The sequence below is a fragment of the Neltuma alba genome, unplaced genomic scaffold (assembly GCF_004799145.2).
Source record: "Neltuma alba isolate B1F8T4 unplaced genomic scaffold, ASM479914v2 tig00011459_pilon, whole genome shotgun sequence".
Taxonomy (NCBI): Eukaryota; Viridiplantae; Streptophyta; class Magnoliopsida; order Fabales; family Fabaceae; genus Neltuma; species Neltuma alba.
Genome location: NW_021636133.1, coordinates 9,200 through 25,794, shown reverse-complemented (window position 1 = coordinate 25,794; position 16,595 = coordinate 9,200). Strand labels below are relative to the sequence as shown.

The 16,595-nt window shown below is 35.1% G+C and overlaps 4 pseudogenes; 1 reads left to right on the top strand and 3 right to left on the bottom strand.

Moving 5' to 3' along the window:
• Window positions 1–579: 579 nt before the first annotated feature.
• On the bottom strand, window positions 580–3,929 carry LOC114713748 (PR5-like receptor kinase; annotated as a pseudogene).
• A 398-nt stretch (window positions 3,930–4,327) lies between these two features.
• Window positions 4,328–6,487, top strand: LOC114713751 (rust resistance kinase Lr10-like; annotated as a pseudogene).
• Window positions 6,488–8,439: 1,952 nt separating this feature from the next.
• Window positions 8,440–10,810, bottom strand: LOC114713750 (rust resistance kinase Lr10-like; annotated as a pseudogene).
• A 3,262-nt stretch (window positions 10,811–14,072) lies between these two features.
• LOC114713749 (PR5-like receptor kinase) lies at window positions 14,073–15,793 on the bottom strand (annotated as a pseudogene).
• Window positions 15,794–16,595: the final 802 nt, after the last annotated feature.

The window sequence follows — 16,595 nt, the reverse complement described above, 5'->3', positions numbered from 1 at the left end:
CAAATAAGTAACTTTTCAGCAAATTTTGCTTGCTTCTATTTAATTTCTCATTTTTATTAAATCTGAAATTTTTTAGTCAGATTATACTATTCTACATATTGTCGGCAAGAATTGATGTTTCAGTAACAATTGACTGGATGGAACCATAAGACGATGGAAATTAATTTTTTAAAAAAGCCAAATTATATTGACTCCAAGTCAACCACAATTGATGTGCTTTACTGCCACTGAATTCATTCTTGGCGACAAACTTTCAACAAAGTGATACGAAAGATGGACCAAGCAGTTCCTAGGAAAGAGTGACAGTGATTATATATGTAATATTAAATTTGAAACTTAGTTTTATCTTTCCTAACTCGTTTTTTCCGTTCAAATCCACTGGATTCCTTATATCATCATGCAAGTTGTATAAACTACGAATTAGAATTCAACCAAGCAGCAAATTCTTTTTAAAAATGAATAAGTGTAGAGAAAACTTGTTAATTTAAATTTCCATATACGGAAGAAATAGCTATGTCATAAAAGAGCATGTAAAAACGTGGCAACATAAAAATTTCATTATTTATCAGGACAACAACCTTCTTCCAACACTAACCTACATGTAATCCAGTAAATCAGAGTATTTCAGAAAACATTAAAGATACTGACTATAATGCTAGTTTTACTATATTGCAAGTAGCTTAATAGAAATACGAATTGTCAATAACAGCAACATTTTCTTCTGAAATCTGTCACCAAGTTACATAAATTTAGGGAGGAAGAGCCTCTTGAAGCTCCATTTCTCCCTCAAGCATCTCTAACACATTCTTCATGGAAGGTCAATCATTAGGATACATCTGTATGCAATGTGAAGCTATTATAATCATCTTCTTTGCAATTCCTCTTTCCTCATCTGAGATATTGCTCCCCTCTATTGATTCCTCAAATTGATCATAAACCCATTTAGCAAAATAGGTCTGCCAGGAATGCTCAATGACATTCGAGTTCTTCCTTCTGCCAGCCATTTCCATTAGTAGCATCCCAAAACTATAAACATCAGCTTTGTGTGATAATCCTCCAATGTTCTTGTACAAGAATTCAGGAGCCATGTATCCAAATGTTCCTCTTGCATTTGTCAGAGACACAATACTATTATCTAATGGATACAACTTAGCCAATCCGAAATCCGAAATCTTTGGATTAAAATTTTCATCAAGAAGGATATTGTGAGGTTTGATATCAAAGTGTAGAATTTGCATATCACATCCTCAATGTAAATACTCAATTCCTCGAGCAATCCCAGAGAAATGTTAAATATTTTCTCGTAATTGATGGGCGTGTTGCTTTGTCTCTCCAAGAATATGTACTTGTCAAGTGATCCATTAGGCAGAAATTCATAAACAAAAGCTCGCTTATTTCTTTCAGCGCAGAATCCAATCAGCTGGACCACATTGACATGATGAATCCTACCAATCGTGCAACTTCGCTTATGAAATCTTGTGCATTATTGGCTTTGGACTTTGCCAGTAACTTAATGGCTACATCACGGTTGCTTCGAAGCTTACCTTTATACACATAACCATAGCCTCCTTCACCCAACTTGTGTTTGAAGCCATTAGTCATTTTCTTGATCTCTGAGTAAGAGTAGTTGATGGGCATCAAGTTACTATTATTCCGGAGGAAGTCCTCGACATTGTCATAATAAGATTGATGGCTTCTTCTCCATCGAAGAATCAAGAATATTAAAGCACAAGGGGCACCCAGTACAAATTTAGCTCCAAACCAGAGAATTACTGTACACAAGATTTCAAGAATAATCAGCATTAAGTCAATTCTCCCAAATATAATATAGATTTACATTATAAATATTGAATTATTTGTTGGGATTCCCAAAATAAGGATTTAACATTAAATTTTTTATGTTGTGGCTGGGTTCTATTAATAATTGCATATTTGACATATGATATCAGTAAATTGGATTTAAATTAACTATAGATTACTTATTGGGAATCCTAAATTGGGCAATTCCTACTGATTCTCGTATATAGGCTATGAATAGTTGGGGTTCTCAAAAGGGATAGTTTGTTACGCAATTGTAATTAGGCGGCGCGATGGGAATAGGAGCCAGATATAGTTAGTTAGGAAAATGACTGTTAGAGTTAGTTGAGAGGTGTTGAGCCTATAACTATAATCTAGACTTACCTTATACTACCTCCTGTACTAATTATAAGAGCCAGTTGACTAATTTGAGGAGATTAAGGAAGTAAGTTGAGTTAGTTATTTATCCTAAATAGGTGTTGTCTTTTTTAAAATATCCTTACTAATCAAGTGTATTGACTAGAACTATCATTATTAGAAGGGCTACTTTGGAAAAAAAATATATAAATATGAGAGACAAAGTGGATTGATGTCTTATATTTAGGATCAAAATAAAAGTCAAATAGAGTCTTATATTAAGGACCGGAGGTAGTATTTAGATTATGATTTGTAAACATCTATCTAATAAATGACACTTCAAAATTGCTCTGTTTCCTATTATCTTGCCCTCCAGATATCTTTATGTTTTTATCTCAACTCTCTCTTCTTCCCTCTCTTTGCCTCTCTCTCTCATGTCAGAATTACAAAGACGCACCATATTCAAGCAACAGTTAGTATGAGACGACCTAACTTATAATTAGAGCTTGTCTATCCTATCATAAGGAACAGAAAAGGTCTGCAAATTTTGATAGAATTGTACACTGAAAAGGTAAAGTTGAAAATTTGTTCCATACCTATCCTAAGTCCTCAAAAGATTTACTACTACTTTCACGAAATGGAGAATAGGAAAAATCGATGGATGTGTTTGGCATGAACCTTGCAAGTATGAGAAATCAAAGCATGAATAATGAAAACGAAGGACTAAGCATTTTCCTATGCGCAAGAAGAAAACTTTTGTCGGCTTACCGATCAACCCGCACCGAAAGAAGCCTGCGTTGTCAAAAATTCCAAACATAATTAGTTCCTATCAGATCAGCATGAGAATAAATATCCTCTTTATTTCCTTTTCTTTCTTAGATCAATTTCATGACAACTATATCTATGAAGCTCACCATAAAACAAGTCTGAAGGAGAAACTTTTGTATCGGCGGCCTGGCTATGGCAAAGGACCATATTAGTGGCATTTTCAAACCAACACACACCTTTCTCTCCTTCCCACTGCCCACAACGATTTGGACGCCATTTGATGTGAATCCCCTCTACCTCTTGGCTCTGAACTTGTGGATATGAACAGTTCTCATTGCATGTCATTGGTCCCCATGGCACCATCTTCACCATCAAATCTACTTTGCAAGACTCTGGCACATCATTTGAATCCTGTGTCAGCACATAAGAATGAAGCGTTTTCGGAGCTTCATTTGTACGAATACAAGACGCTATAATATCCCAGTACAGATCAGGTGAGAGTGGATTTTGGCAGCTGACAAACACTAATCCACCCTCATCGTAATCGTATTTTTGGGCGCTTAGTTCTGCCTTTTTGGCTGTGAAAGCATGGCTGAAGTTGCTGTATGTGAGAGAAGAATGACGAGAGATCGCTGGGCATTTGTTGTTGTCGATTCCAGCGGTGATGGATCGGAGAGTGGTGGTGGAGTTAGTGGCATAAGTGGCCTCTACTAAATGCCTCCCGTAGTTCAAATATAACACTGTTCTGTTGTTCTCGCAGACTAGTTCGTAACTCGGATCGCTGCAATTGCTGTCATAAATATATGTATTTGTGGAGACGCTGAACACATATCCGCAGGATTCACTAACTGTCCCGACAAAGAATGGTAAACTAGTAAGGTATGTACCTACCAAAACGAAGGCAAAGAAGATTATGAAGATTTGGTTTATCATTGTGAAGGATCAGAGAAGGAAGGAACAAGCTAGTATACGAGCAGAGGTGATGGATCGAGAGAAACACATATTTATTCCAAGTTTTGAAACATTCAGGCGGCTTGACTTAAAGAAAATAACATTGAGTCGGAGGGGTGAGTCAATGCTTGAATAAAAAGAAAATAACATTTAGATGAAGCACAAAATAATTTAGGACGCCTTAACCCATTCAAACACGAGACAGCTTGACATAACGACAAAACTTATGGGTGCCTTCAGAGAAATAAATGGAACGCATGTGTGGGCCTATACTGAGGAAGTAAAGACGATGAAAAGTTTGAAATTTGGCTTCATTCCCATTTTTCGTGGAAATTTCCAGTAAATCGGAACGATGGTTCCTCCAAAATACCAAGAGGGCTGTTTGCTTCCCATTTTTATTGTTCAAACTCACACAGAACTGCATCTTAGCTTTCCAGTATTAGCATCGTGAACAATGAAACAGCCCAGCCGATTCGCAATTCTGTTCTTATTCTTCTGCGTCTTAACTATTTTTGCCGAACCAAACATCCATGATCCATGCAAAGTAACAAGGTGCAGTGTTGATGGACCAGACGTCCGGTTCCCCTTTAGGCTGAAAGGAAAACAGCCAGAATGGTGTGCATATAGTTCTGGCTTTGATCTTTACTGTACTGAGACAAACCAGACAGTGCTCGAGCTGCCTTTCTCTGTAAAGGTTATCGTCCGAGACATACGCTATAGAAAACAATTCTTTACTGCGTCTGACCCTGATGGATGCCTTGCTCGTCTAAATTTATCTGCATCTCCTTTTCGTTCAAGTGATTATTATGAATCAAGCCGAAATGCTTTATTCAATTGCTCAGGGACGTCTCGTAGAGATTCAAATCAATTTCAACAATGGGGAAACTTTTCCTGCCTCGATGTCGCTGGCTATGAAGTTTTAGCTATACCATATATAGAGAATATCATGGACTATCCTCTTCTATCATGCACAAGAATTCCTGGTTATGCATCAGTGCCCAATTCATTTTACAATTACGATGAGCTTGTATATCTATCTTGGCTCGAACCAGATTGCAGAAAGTGTGAGAAGATGGAGGGCAGTGTAAATTGACAGAAAACAAAGTTGAAAGTGAACCTGAATGTTTCCAAAACCCTCATACAGGTATAATTTTTTCTCCGATTATAATACCTTCATAAACAGAGTATAAAATCTATGTATGTGAAGCTAATATAAAGTTTATTTTAGCAGGTCCATCAAAAAAGATAGTACTCACTGGTAAGGATTCTTCAGCCAACGGTTCATCATTTCACATATAAATTAACACAAAAGTTCCCAAATCAATTTAATACATATTTATATGCCGCTGTATTTGCAGGTGAAATCCTAGGCCCGTTTTCTGCTCATATTTGTTGGGTTTGTTGCTTATTGGGTCTGTGCAGCTAGCCTAGAGAGGCAGGGTTACAAAAAAATTAAACTGTTTTTGGAGGATTACAAAGCACTTAGGCCTGCTAGATACTCGTATGCAGATTTAAAGAGGATCACTAATCAGTTCAAGGATGAACTTGGACAAGGAGCTTACGGAACTGTCTTTAAAGGGAAGCTATCTAATGAGATTCAGGTGGCTGTGAAGCTTCTCAACACTTCAACTGGGAATGGACAAGAGTTCATCAATGAAATGGAGACCATGTGTCAAATTCACCATGTCAATGTGGCTCGCTTGGTTGGCTACTGTGCGGATGGTTTCAAACGAGCTTTGGTTTATGAATTTTTACCCAATAGTTCATTGCAGAAATTCATAACTTCAGCTGATAGGAAGGACCTTTTCCTGGGTTGGGGAAAGCTTCATGATATTGCTCTTGGCATAGCCAAAGGAATGAGTACCTTCATGAAGATTGTGACAAACGGATCCTCCACTTTGATATCAAACCTCACAACATTCTGTTAGATGACAAATTCACTCCAAAAATATCTGATTTCGGTTTGGCCAAACTCTGTTCTAAGGATCAAAGCATTGTGTCAATGACAACAGCTAGGGGCACTTTGGGCTATATTGCACCGGAAATATTTTCTCGGAACTTTGGCAATGTGTCTTATAAATCAGATGTTTATAGCTATGGAATGTTACTGCTTGAAATGGTTGGAGGAAGGAAAATCACAGATGTCACAGAAGAAAATGGCGAGCAAGTTTACTACCCACAATGGATTTATAATCTTCTAGAGAACAATGAAGACATACAAATCCATGTGGAAGGAGAGGAGGACACTAAAATTGCAAGGAAGCTATCCATTATTGGACTTTGGTGCATTCAGTGGCATCCAGCAAACCGTCCAACCATGAAAAATGTGGTTCAAATGCTGGAAGGGGACGATGAAAAGCTAATCATGCCTCCTAATCCTTTTGGTTCTTCACATGCAATTAGAACAAGAGCTGCTAATGGAGTAAGGCGATTGCAACCAGAGTTATCTACCATTTCAGAAATAGAGTGAAGTTGAGATGGTTATAATGAGCTGTGTTAGATATAAATTTGTGTTTAGGTTGGTAGTCTTTCCTTCTTGTGGTATAAAGTTCAAAATAGGATCACAGATAGTTATCCATGAAAAATTTCTAAACAATTATAAATATGTAAGTTCTACGTTTTTGCCAGTGGCTATAACCAACTTGAAAAAATTGTTGTCAGTATTTCCTAACACATGGTTCACTGAAGCTATATATCATAATCTAAGTTCTTTAAAGAATTATATCCTTTTGAATGAAATGGTTAGAAGAGAAACTACTGCAAAGGCCTACATATATGCGAATGGCTTCCCTATTCTGAAGCTTGGCTCACTCTTCACGAACTCATTTTTTGAAGCTTGGACTATCTATGTTGAGGAACTCAAATTATGTCAAATATAACCGAAATTCTTCTCGAAGTGTATAACCACAAAGAAAGCTTAATATTTTAAATCTCTACAGAAAGGGTTGTTGAGATGTGGGAGACAATGGTAAGAATAACACAATAAAAATAGAAATGAGATTCACTTTTACTTTTTTATGAATTTGTATTAGAATTTTACAGTAAAGAATTTTTAAAAAATAGAGTCAATGGAACTTTGTGTGTGCAGTGGCCAATAAAAAATCGATTTTTTGAAGTCTTCATGGACTTTATGAGAGTTTTATTGTAAAAAACTTTTAAGAAAGAATATAGTCGCTTTCCAACTTTTGAAAATTTGCCTAATTCAATTCTATATAATTTATATAAAGCTTGACTAGGACAGATTTTGAGTGGCTGCAAGTCAGTCATTGATGATTAAAGATATTATTAATAACAGTTGACTTGGAGTCAATGCCTTGTGCAATTCCACTCCCATCACGCATTAATAAATGCCGCGAGAATTTTCAACGAAGATGAAGAACATGTTTTGCTTCATTCTAGAACTATATATATAATTAAAGGAATATAAATTAAATAGAAACAAAAAATTGAATTTATATAATCCAATAAAATAATTACAAGAAAACTACATTTGCAATGGTTTCTAGGAAAAATTGGTGAGAAGTAAAATATTTATCACCAAAAGTATTTGAAATTTATTTAAAGATATAGGTGCAACTCATTACAACTCTTTTAATAAGTACTAAAAGAAATAGGTATTGCATATAGCTGAAGAAAAATTACAGTCATATGTTGAAGATGAGTTATGCCTACTGAATTCAAGCCATTTTAATCAAAATCTTCTCAAATAAGTAACTTTTCAGCAAATTTTGCTTGCTTCTATTTAATTTCTCATTTTTATTAAAATGAAATATATATATATATATATTATACTTCTGAAATTTGTTTAGTCAGATTATACTATTCTACATATTGTCGGCAAGAATTGATGTTTCGGTAGCGATTGATTGGATGGAACCATAAGAAGATGGAAATTATTTTTTTTTAAAAAGCCAAATTATATTGACTCCAGGTCAACCACAATTGATGTGCTTGAATTCATTATTGGCGACAAACCTTCAAAGTGATAAGAAAGATGGACCAAGCAGTTTCTAGGAAAGAGTGACAGTGATTATATATGGGAAACGCCACCATATTACCACCACAAAAAAAGGTATAATACTCTGCCATGACTATAAAATCTAATTTGTAGCATTGTAATACAAACTAGATTTTTTAATTAGGATGGGAAGTAATATTAAATTTGAAACTTAGTTTTATCTTTCCTAACTCATTTTTTTTCCTGCAAATCTACTGGATTCCTCATATCATCATGCAAGTTGTATAAACTATGAATTAGAGTTCCGGCAAGCAGCAAATTCTTTTTTAAAAATGCATAACTGTAGAGAAAACTTGTTAATTTAAATTTCCATATACTGAAGAAATAGCTACGTCATAAGAGAGCGTGTAAAAATGTGGCAACATAAAAATTTCATTATCTACTAGGATAACAACCTTCTTCCAACAATAACCTACATATAGTCTAGTAAATCAGAGTACTTCAGAAAACATTAAAGATACTAACCATAATGCTACTTTTACTTATTTGACAGTAGTTTAGTCGAAATACAAATTGTCAGTAGCAGCAACATTTTCTTCTGAAATCTCTCACCAAGTTACAAAAATTTAGGGAGGAAGAGCCTCTTGAAGCTCCATTTCTCCTTCAAGCATCTCTAACACATTCTTCATGGAGGGTCGATCATTAGGATACATCTGTATGCAATGTGAAGCTATTATAATCATCTTCTTTGCAATTCCTCTTTCCTCATCTGAGATATTGCTCCCCTCTATTGATTCCTCAAATTGATCATAAACCCATTTAGCAAAATAGGTCTGCCAGGAATGCTCAATGACATTCGAGTTCTTCCTTCTGCCAGCAATTTCCATTAGTAGCATCCCAAAACTATAAACATCAGCTTTGTGTGATATTCCTCCAATGTTCTTGTACAAGAATTCAGGAGCCATGTATCCAAATGTTCCTCTTGCATTTGTCAGAGACACGATACTATTATCTAATGGGTACAACTTAGCCAATCCGAAATCCGAAATCTTTGGATTAAAATTTTCATCAAGAAGGATATTGTGAGGTTTGATATCAAAGTGTAAAATTTGCACGTCACATCCTCGATGTAAATATTCAATTCCTCGGGCAACTCCAAGAGAAATGTTAAATATTTTGTCATGATTGATGGGCACATTCCCTTGTCTCTCCAAGAATATGTACTTGTCGAGAGATCCATTAGGCATAAATTCATAAACAAGAGCTCGCTTATTTCTTTCAGTGCAGAATCCAATCAGCTGCACCACATTGACATGATGAATCCTGCCAATAGTGGCAACTTCGCTTATGAAATCTTGTGCATTATTGGCTTTGGACTTCGCCAGTAACTTGATGGCTACATCGCGATTGCTTCGAAGCTTACCTTTATACACATAGCCGTAGCCTCCTTCACCTAACTTGTGTTTGAAGCCGTTGGTCATTTTCTTGATCTCTGAGTAAGAGTAGTTGATGGGCATCAGGTTACTATTATTTCGGAGGAAGTCCTCGACATTGTCATAATAAGATTGATGCCTTCTTCTCCATCGAAGAATCAAGAATATTAAAACAAAAGGTGTACCCAATACAAATTTAGCTGCAGACCAGTAAGTCACTGTGCACAAGATTTCAAAAGTAATCAGCATTAAATCAATTCTTCCTATGAAATATAGACTTACATATATATGGTCATATGTATATGTTTAACACATGGAATATAACCAGGCTGAATGTTTGTGTGAAAAGCAGTTTTTCATAGTATGGCCTGTATATTTTCAGTTCTTACATGTATCATGATAGTTTGGTACTTGAAGCTATGCTCTAATCTTACATGAATTCCTCAATGAAGACAGTTCCAGTGAGTAGAGAATAGCCAAAATATCTAACGGATGCTTTTATTTATGCAACTGTTGTTGGTTTTGGGATGAAAATAACACGTCTAATTAATAAATTTAATGAAGTGTGAGAAATGAAATTGTAGAAACATGAAAAAGGAAAAAAAAAAAAAAAAAACAAACTTGCTTCACTCACCTATAACGATCGCTCTCGCAATAGTAAAAGCTGCGTTGTAAAAATTCAAAACAGAAGTTTCGATTAGATCATCATGAAAATAATTGGTTCCAATATTCTTTTGTTCTCAAGAATACCATGATATATAACTAACTGCAAAAGTTCACCTGAAGCCAGTGCAAGATCAAGTGGACGATGACAAAGAACCATATTAGTGGCATTTTCAAACCAGCAGTTTGGTTGCCCTCCATCCCACACTCCACAACGATCAGCAATCCATTTGATGTGAATCTCCTTTACCTCTTCCCTCTGAACTTTTGGATATGAACAATTCTTATTACATCTCATTGGCCCCCATGGCAAAACCTTCACCAACAAATCTATTTTGCACGACTCTTCCACATCAGATACACTTAGATCCCCCGTCAGCACATAAGAATAACGAGTTTTTGGTGCTTCACTAGAACAAGGAGCCACAATTTCAGCATACGAAGAAGAGTGAACTGGATTTTGGCAGCTGACAAACACTAATCGGCCCACATGATAATGGTATTTTTTGTTGCTTGGTTTCCTCTCTTTGGCTTTGAAATAATTGTGGTTGGAGAAGTTGCTGTATGTGAGAGAATGACGAGAGATCGCGTAGCAATTGTTGATGTCAAGTCCAGAGGTAATGGATTGGAGATTTGTGGAGTTAGTGGCATAAACGGCCTGCACCAAGCGCCTTCCATAGTTTACAGACAACACACTTCTGTTGTTCTCGCAGCTTACTGTGTAGCTGGGATCGTAGCAGTCGCCGTATTTATTTGTATTTGTGGGGATGTTGAAGACATGTCCGCAGGATTCACTAAATGATGATTTTACACCAGAATAAGGATTGAATGAATATGCAGCAAGGGCGGCAAGGAAGATGATTATGAAGGTTTCTTTTAACATTATGAATGATCAGAGAAGGAAGAAACAAGCTACTTTCCAAGCGGACGTAATGGATCCACACAAGCTCAGACCAGATAGAGAAGATTTTTTTTTTAATATTATTTATAAGCCAGCTTATTTAATTTTTAACATGAATATATATAAAATTTTTTATGGTCTACATTTATTGTACTCCCTCCATTCCTTTTTATAAGATACAATTAACCAAATTATGTTGCTCAAAATGTTAATTAAAATGAGTTGACGAAAATAAGTGAGTAAAAAAATGTAATTTTTTGCCAAAAATACACTCATTTATGTAGAAGCGGTATAATATGCGGGAATTAAATGCAATGATATGAGTAATATGAGTAATTAAATTGAGGTAAGATGAAAATCAACAAACAAAATTTGAAACAACATGTACGTACATAAAAAAGAATATGATATACTTTATAATTGTCCCTTATAATAAGGAATAGAAGGAATAATGTGGATAGTTATTTTTTCAAAAATTCTATATATTAAATATGAGTAAAATTAAAAAATTGTTAGTCCTCTGATCCTATTTATCAATAACTTCTAACATGTTTTACATGGATTACGGAAAACCTTAAGTTTCATTAACTTTTAATTAAAATTCAACAATTTTTAAAGTTTATTCCTATTTAATATATATTATACCTCATGTAAATAAAGTCAACATAATAATAAATAAAGAATAAAATTGTATATCTATATAAAAATTTTATCTCACTGCTTTATAAATAAGACCAGAGAAATATATTTTAAATGAAAATTAATATAATTTAAGGTATTTTTTTTAGTTTATATAAAACATACTAGAAATATCTTATAAACAGGACTAGAGAACTGATTTAGTAGGTTGAATCTGAGTTTTGAAAATTTGTCCAATTTAATACAGTATCCAAGTGGCTTGACCCGACTTCTAGGTAACTTGTGAGCCATTCTGCGCCGTTGATAATTAAAGAAATCGATAGCGGTTGACTCGGAGTCAATGCCTTAACACAGTTCTCCAGTCCACCACCACCAGCACCACCCCTTTATGATATGACGATTTTTAATTCATTCCAGCTCCATAAAATGCATAGATTAAATCGAAACAAATACCTAAATTGAATTAATTGAAGTAAAAAATTATTAAATACTACTCCCTCCTGTATTTCCAAATTTTTGAATTGATCTTATCATTTTTATATAATCCACAACCATCACCCATTAATAAATGCCGCGAGAATTTTCAACGAAGATGAAGAACATGATGATGATATGAGGAATTTTGCTTCATTCTAGAACTCTATATAATTAAGGGAATATGAATTACATAGAAACAAAAAATTGAATTTATATAATCCAATCAATATTAATTACAAGAAAACTACATTTGCAATGGTTTCTAGGAAAAATTGGTGAGCAGTAAAATATTTATCACCAAAAGTATTTGAAATTTATTTAAAGATATAGGTGCAACTCATTACAACTCTTTTAATAAGTACTAAAAGAAATACGTATTGCATATAGCTGAAGAAAAATTACACTCATATGTTGAAGATGAGTTGCGCCTACTGAATTCAAGCCATTTTAATCAAAATCTTCTCAAATAAGTAACTTTTCAGCAAATTTTGCTTGCTTCTATTTAATTTCTCATATTTATTAAAAGGAAAATATATATATTTTATACTTCTGAATTTTTTTATTCAGATTATACTATTTTACCACTCTGTTCCTTATTATAAGTCACTTGTATCCCAAACCCGCAAACCAAGAAATACATTAAATTAACCAGTTTTTATTTCTATATTTACCCTTATTAAAAGTTGAGAGAGAAGGGGGGGAAGGGGATGGATTGCATAGGAAATGAAAAGTTGAGAGAGAGATGGAGAGAGAGATTAATTAATTTTTTTATTAAATTAATAGGGGTAAAATTGGAAAAATATTATTAATTATACTACAAGTGACTTATATTTTGAAACAAACTTTTAGGGTACAAGTGGCCTATAATAAGAAACAGAGTGGTACATATTATTGGCAAGAATTGATGTTTCGGTAACGATTGATTGGATGGAACCATAAGGAGATGGAAATTATTTTTTTAAAAAAGCCAAATTATATTGACTCCAGGTCAACCACAATTGATGTGCTTTACTACCACTGGATTCATTATTGGCGACAAACTGAAAACAAAGTGATAAGAAAGATGGACCGAGCAGCTTCTAGGAAAGAGTGACGGTGATTATATATGGGGAACCCGGATTTGCATTGGGTGCTCATCAGTTTTGATGAGCACCCAATGCTCATCAAATCTGGACCCTCCAGGTCTGATCTGGACGGTCCAGATTTATTTTTATTTTTACTTCTATTTTTTAAAAATAGTTATTTTAATAGGTATAGGATAAAAAATAAAGATAATCTCTTAACTATCATTCTTTAAAAATATAACTTTTTCTATTTTAAAATAATTATTTAATAATATTAAATCTGGACCGTCCAGATTAGATCTGGACGGTCCAGATTGCTCATCAGGTGATGAGCATTGGGTGCTCATCACCTGATGAGCACCGAATGGGAACCCGGATAGAAAATAATACTCCCTCCGTTCCTTATTATAAGAGACACTTGATGCTTATGCCATGTTCCTATATATAAGAGACACTTACAAGTTGTCTCTACTTTTTTGTGTTGATTTACTATTTTACCCATATTTATTATCTCCAACTCACACTCTCTCTCCCTCCCACTTCTCTTTCTTTTAATAATTTAATTGTTCTCTCTCATGCTCTCTCTCCTTATTAATGAGGGCATTTTTGGAAAAAAATTATACTTTTTATACATTAATTGTTCTTAACTAACTTTAACTGTTTTTTTGATCAACGTACTTCGGTTATTTGTCTCTTATAATAAGGAACGGAGGGAGTATTAAATTTGAAACTTAGTTTTATCCTTCCTAACTCGTTTTTTTTTTCAATTCAAATCTACTGGATTCCTTACATCATCATGCAAGTTGTACAAACTATGAATTAGAGTTCCGCTAAGCAGCAAATTCTTTTTAAAAATGCATAACTGTAGAGAAAACTCATTAATTTAAATTTCCATATACTGAAGAAATAGCTACGTCATAAGAGAGCATGTAAAAACGTGGCAACATAAAAATTTCATTATTTGCTAGGATAACAACCTTCTTCCAACAATAACCTACATATAGTCCAGTAAATCAGAGTACTTTAGAAAACATTGAAGATACTAACCATAATGCTAGTTTTACTTATTTGCAAGTAGCTTAATAGAAACACGAATTGTCAGTAACAGCAACATTTTCTTCTAAAATCTCTCACCAAGTTGCATAAATTTAGGGAGGAAGAGCATCTTGAAGCTCCATTTCTCCCTCAAGCATCTCTAACACATTCTTCATTGAGGGTCGATCATTAGGATACATCTGTATGCAATGTGAAGCTATTATAATCATCTTCTTTGCAATTCCTCTTTCCTCATCTGAGATATTGCTCCCCTCTATTGATTCCTCAAATTGATCATAAACCCATTTAGCAAAATAGGTCTGCCAGGAATGCTCAATGACATTCGAGTTCTTCCTTCTGCCAGCCATTTCCATCAGTAGCATCCCAAAACTATAAACATCAGCTTTATGTTATATTCCTCCAATGTTCTTGTACAAGAATTCAGGAGCCATGGATCCAAATGTTCCTCTTGCATTTGTCAGAGACACAATACTATCATCTAATGGATACAACTTAGCCAATCCGAAATCCGAAAGCTTTGGATTAAAATTTTCATCAAGAAGGATATTGTGAGGTTTGATATCAAAGTGTAGAATTTGCATATCACATCCTCGATGTAAATACTCAATTCCTTGAGCAATCCCAAGAGAAATGTGAAATATTTTCTTGTAATTGATGGGCGTGTTGCTTTGTCTCTCCAAGAATATGTACTTGTCAAGTGATCCATTAGGCATAAATTCATAAACAAGAGCTCGCTTATTTCTTTCAGTGCAGAATCCAATCAGTGCACCACATTGACATGATGAATCCTGCCAATAGTGGCAACTTCACTAATGAAATCTTGTGCATTATTGGCTTTGGACTTTGTCAGTAACTTGATGGCTACATCGCGATTGCTTCGAAGCTTACCTTTATACACATAACCATAGCCTCCTTCACCCAACTTGTGCTTGAAGCCATTGGTCATTTTCTTGATCTCTGAGTAAGAGTACTTGATGGGCATCAGGTTACTATTATTTCGGAGGAAGTCCTCAACATTGTCATAATAAGATTGATGCCTTCTTCTCCATCGGATAATCAAGAATATTAAAGCACAAGGGCCACCCAGTACAAATTTAGCTGCAGACCAGAGAATTGCTGTACGCAAGATTTCAACAATAATAATCAGTATTGAATCAGTTCTTCCTACATAATGCAGACTTACATTATAAACATTGAATTCCTTGTTGGTATTCCGAACACACATGGACTTCCCATTAAGATTTCAACAATAATCATCACGGATAATGAAATGAAGTGTTGAAGCATTTTCCTATACGCAGTGAGAAACTCTGGTTCGCTTACCTATAACTATCATCCTAAAGAAGAAGCCTGCATTATCAAAAATTCCAAACATAATTAGTTTCTATCAAATCACCTGAGAGGAAATATCCTCGTCATTTTATTTTCTTTCATAGATTAACTATATTCCATGAGAACTATATCCATGAAGCTCACCGGCAATAATGAACAAAGGAGAACTAGATTCATCAGGACAAAGAACCATATTAGTGGCATTTTCAAACCTACAGTCAGGTCGCAGCCTTCCGTCCCACACTCCACAAAAATTTGGGCGCCATCTGATCTCAATCCCATTTACCTCTTGCCTCTGAACTTTCGGATATGAACAACTCTCATTACACGTCATTGGTCCCCATGGCAAAACCTTCACCATCAAATCTATTCTGCATGACTCCGGCACATCAGACATCCTTGAGGAATACCGCTTCAGCACAAAAGGATGAAGCGTTTCGGGCGCTTCGTTAATACAAAGCGCCACTATATCCGGATAGAGATCAGGAGAGAACGGATTTTGGCAGCTGACAAACACTAATCTTCCCACATGATAATTGAAGCGGTAATTCTTGGAGTCTAGTTCTGTCTCTTTGGCTGTGAAAGCTTGGCTGAAGTTATTCTATGTGAGGGAATGACGAGAGATCGCTGGGCAATTGTTGATGTGAAGTCCAGCGGTAATGGATTGGAGAGTTGTGGTGGAGTTAGAGGCATAAATGGCCTCTACTAAATGCCTCCCGTAGTTTACCGACAACACACTTCGGTTATTCTCACACACTAGTTCGTAACTTGGATCGCTGCAATTGCGCGTATCAAAATATGTATTTGGGACGTTGAACACTTGTCCGCAGGATTCACTAAATGAATGTCCGGTATCGGAAACTCCCAAAAACAAATATGTAAATAGAGCAAGGACTGCAAGGAAGATAATTGTGAAGGCTGCTTCATTTATCATTGTGAAGTAATGTCAGAGAAGGAAGAAGCTAAGCAAGCTACTTTACAAGCGGAGGTGCTAGCTAGCTTGATCCATACATCCCCTATCTTTAAAACAAAACAAGTGATGGATGCCTATGACGATAACTGCCAATGATATCATGGCTAAAAAAAAAAAAAAAGCACTAATGATATCGATTTCCCTTGCGTGAAGTTCAAGTAAAAATGTAGATAAGAAGTTCGCAAGAATTGTATAATAAAAAATAATTACAAAATAAGAGCTTTAG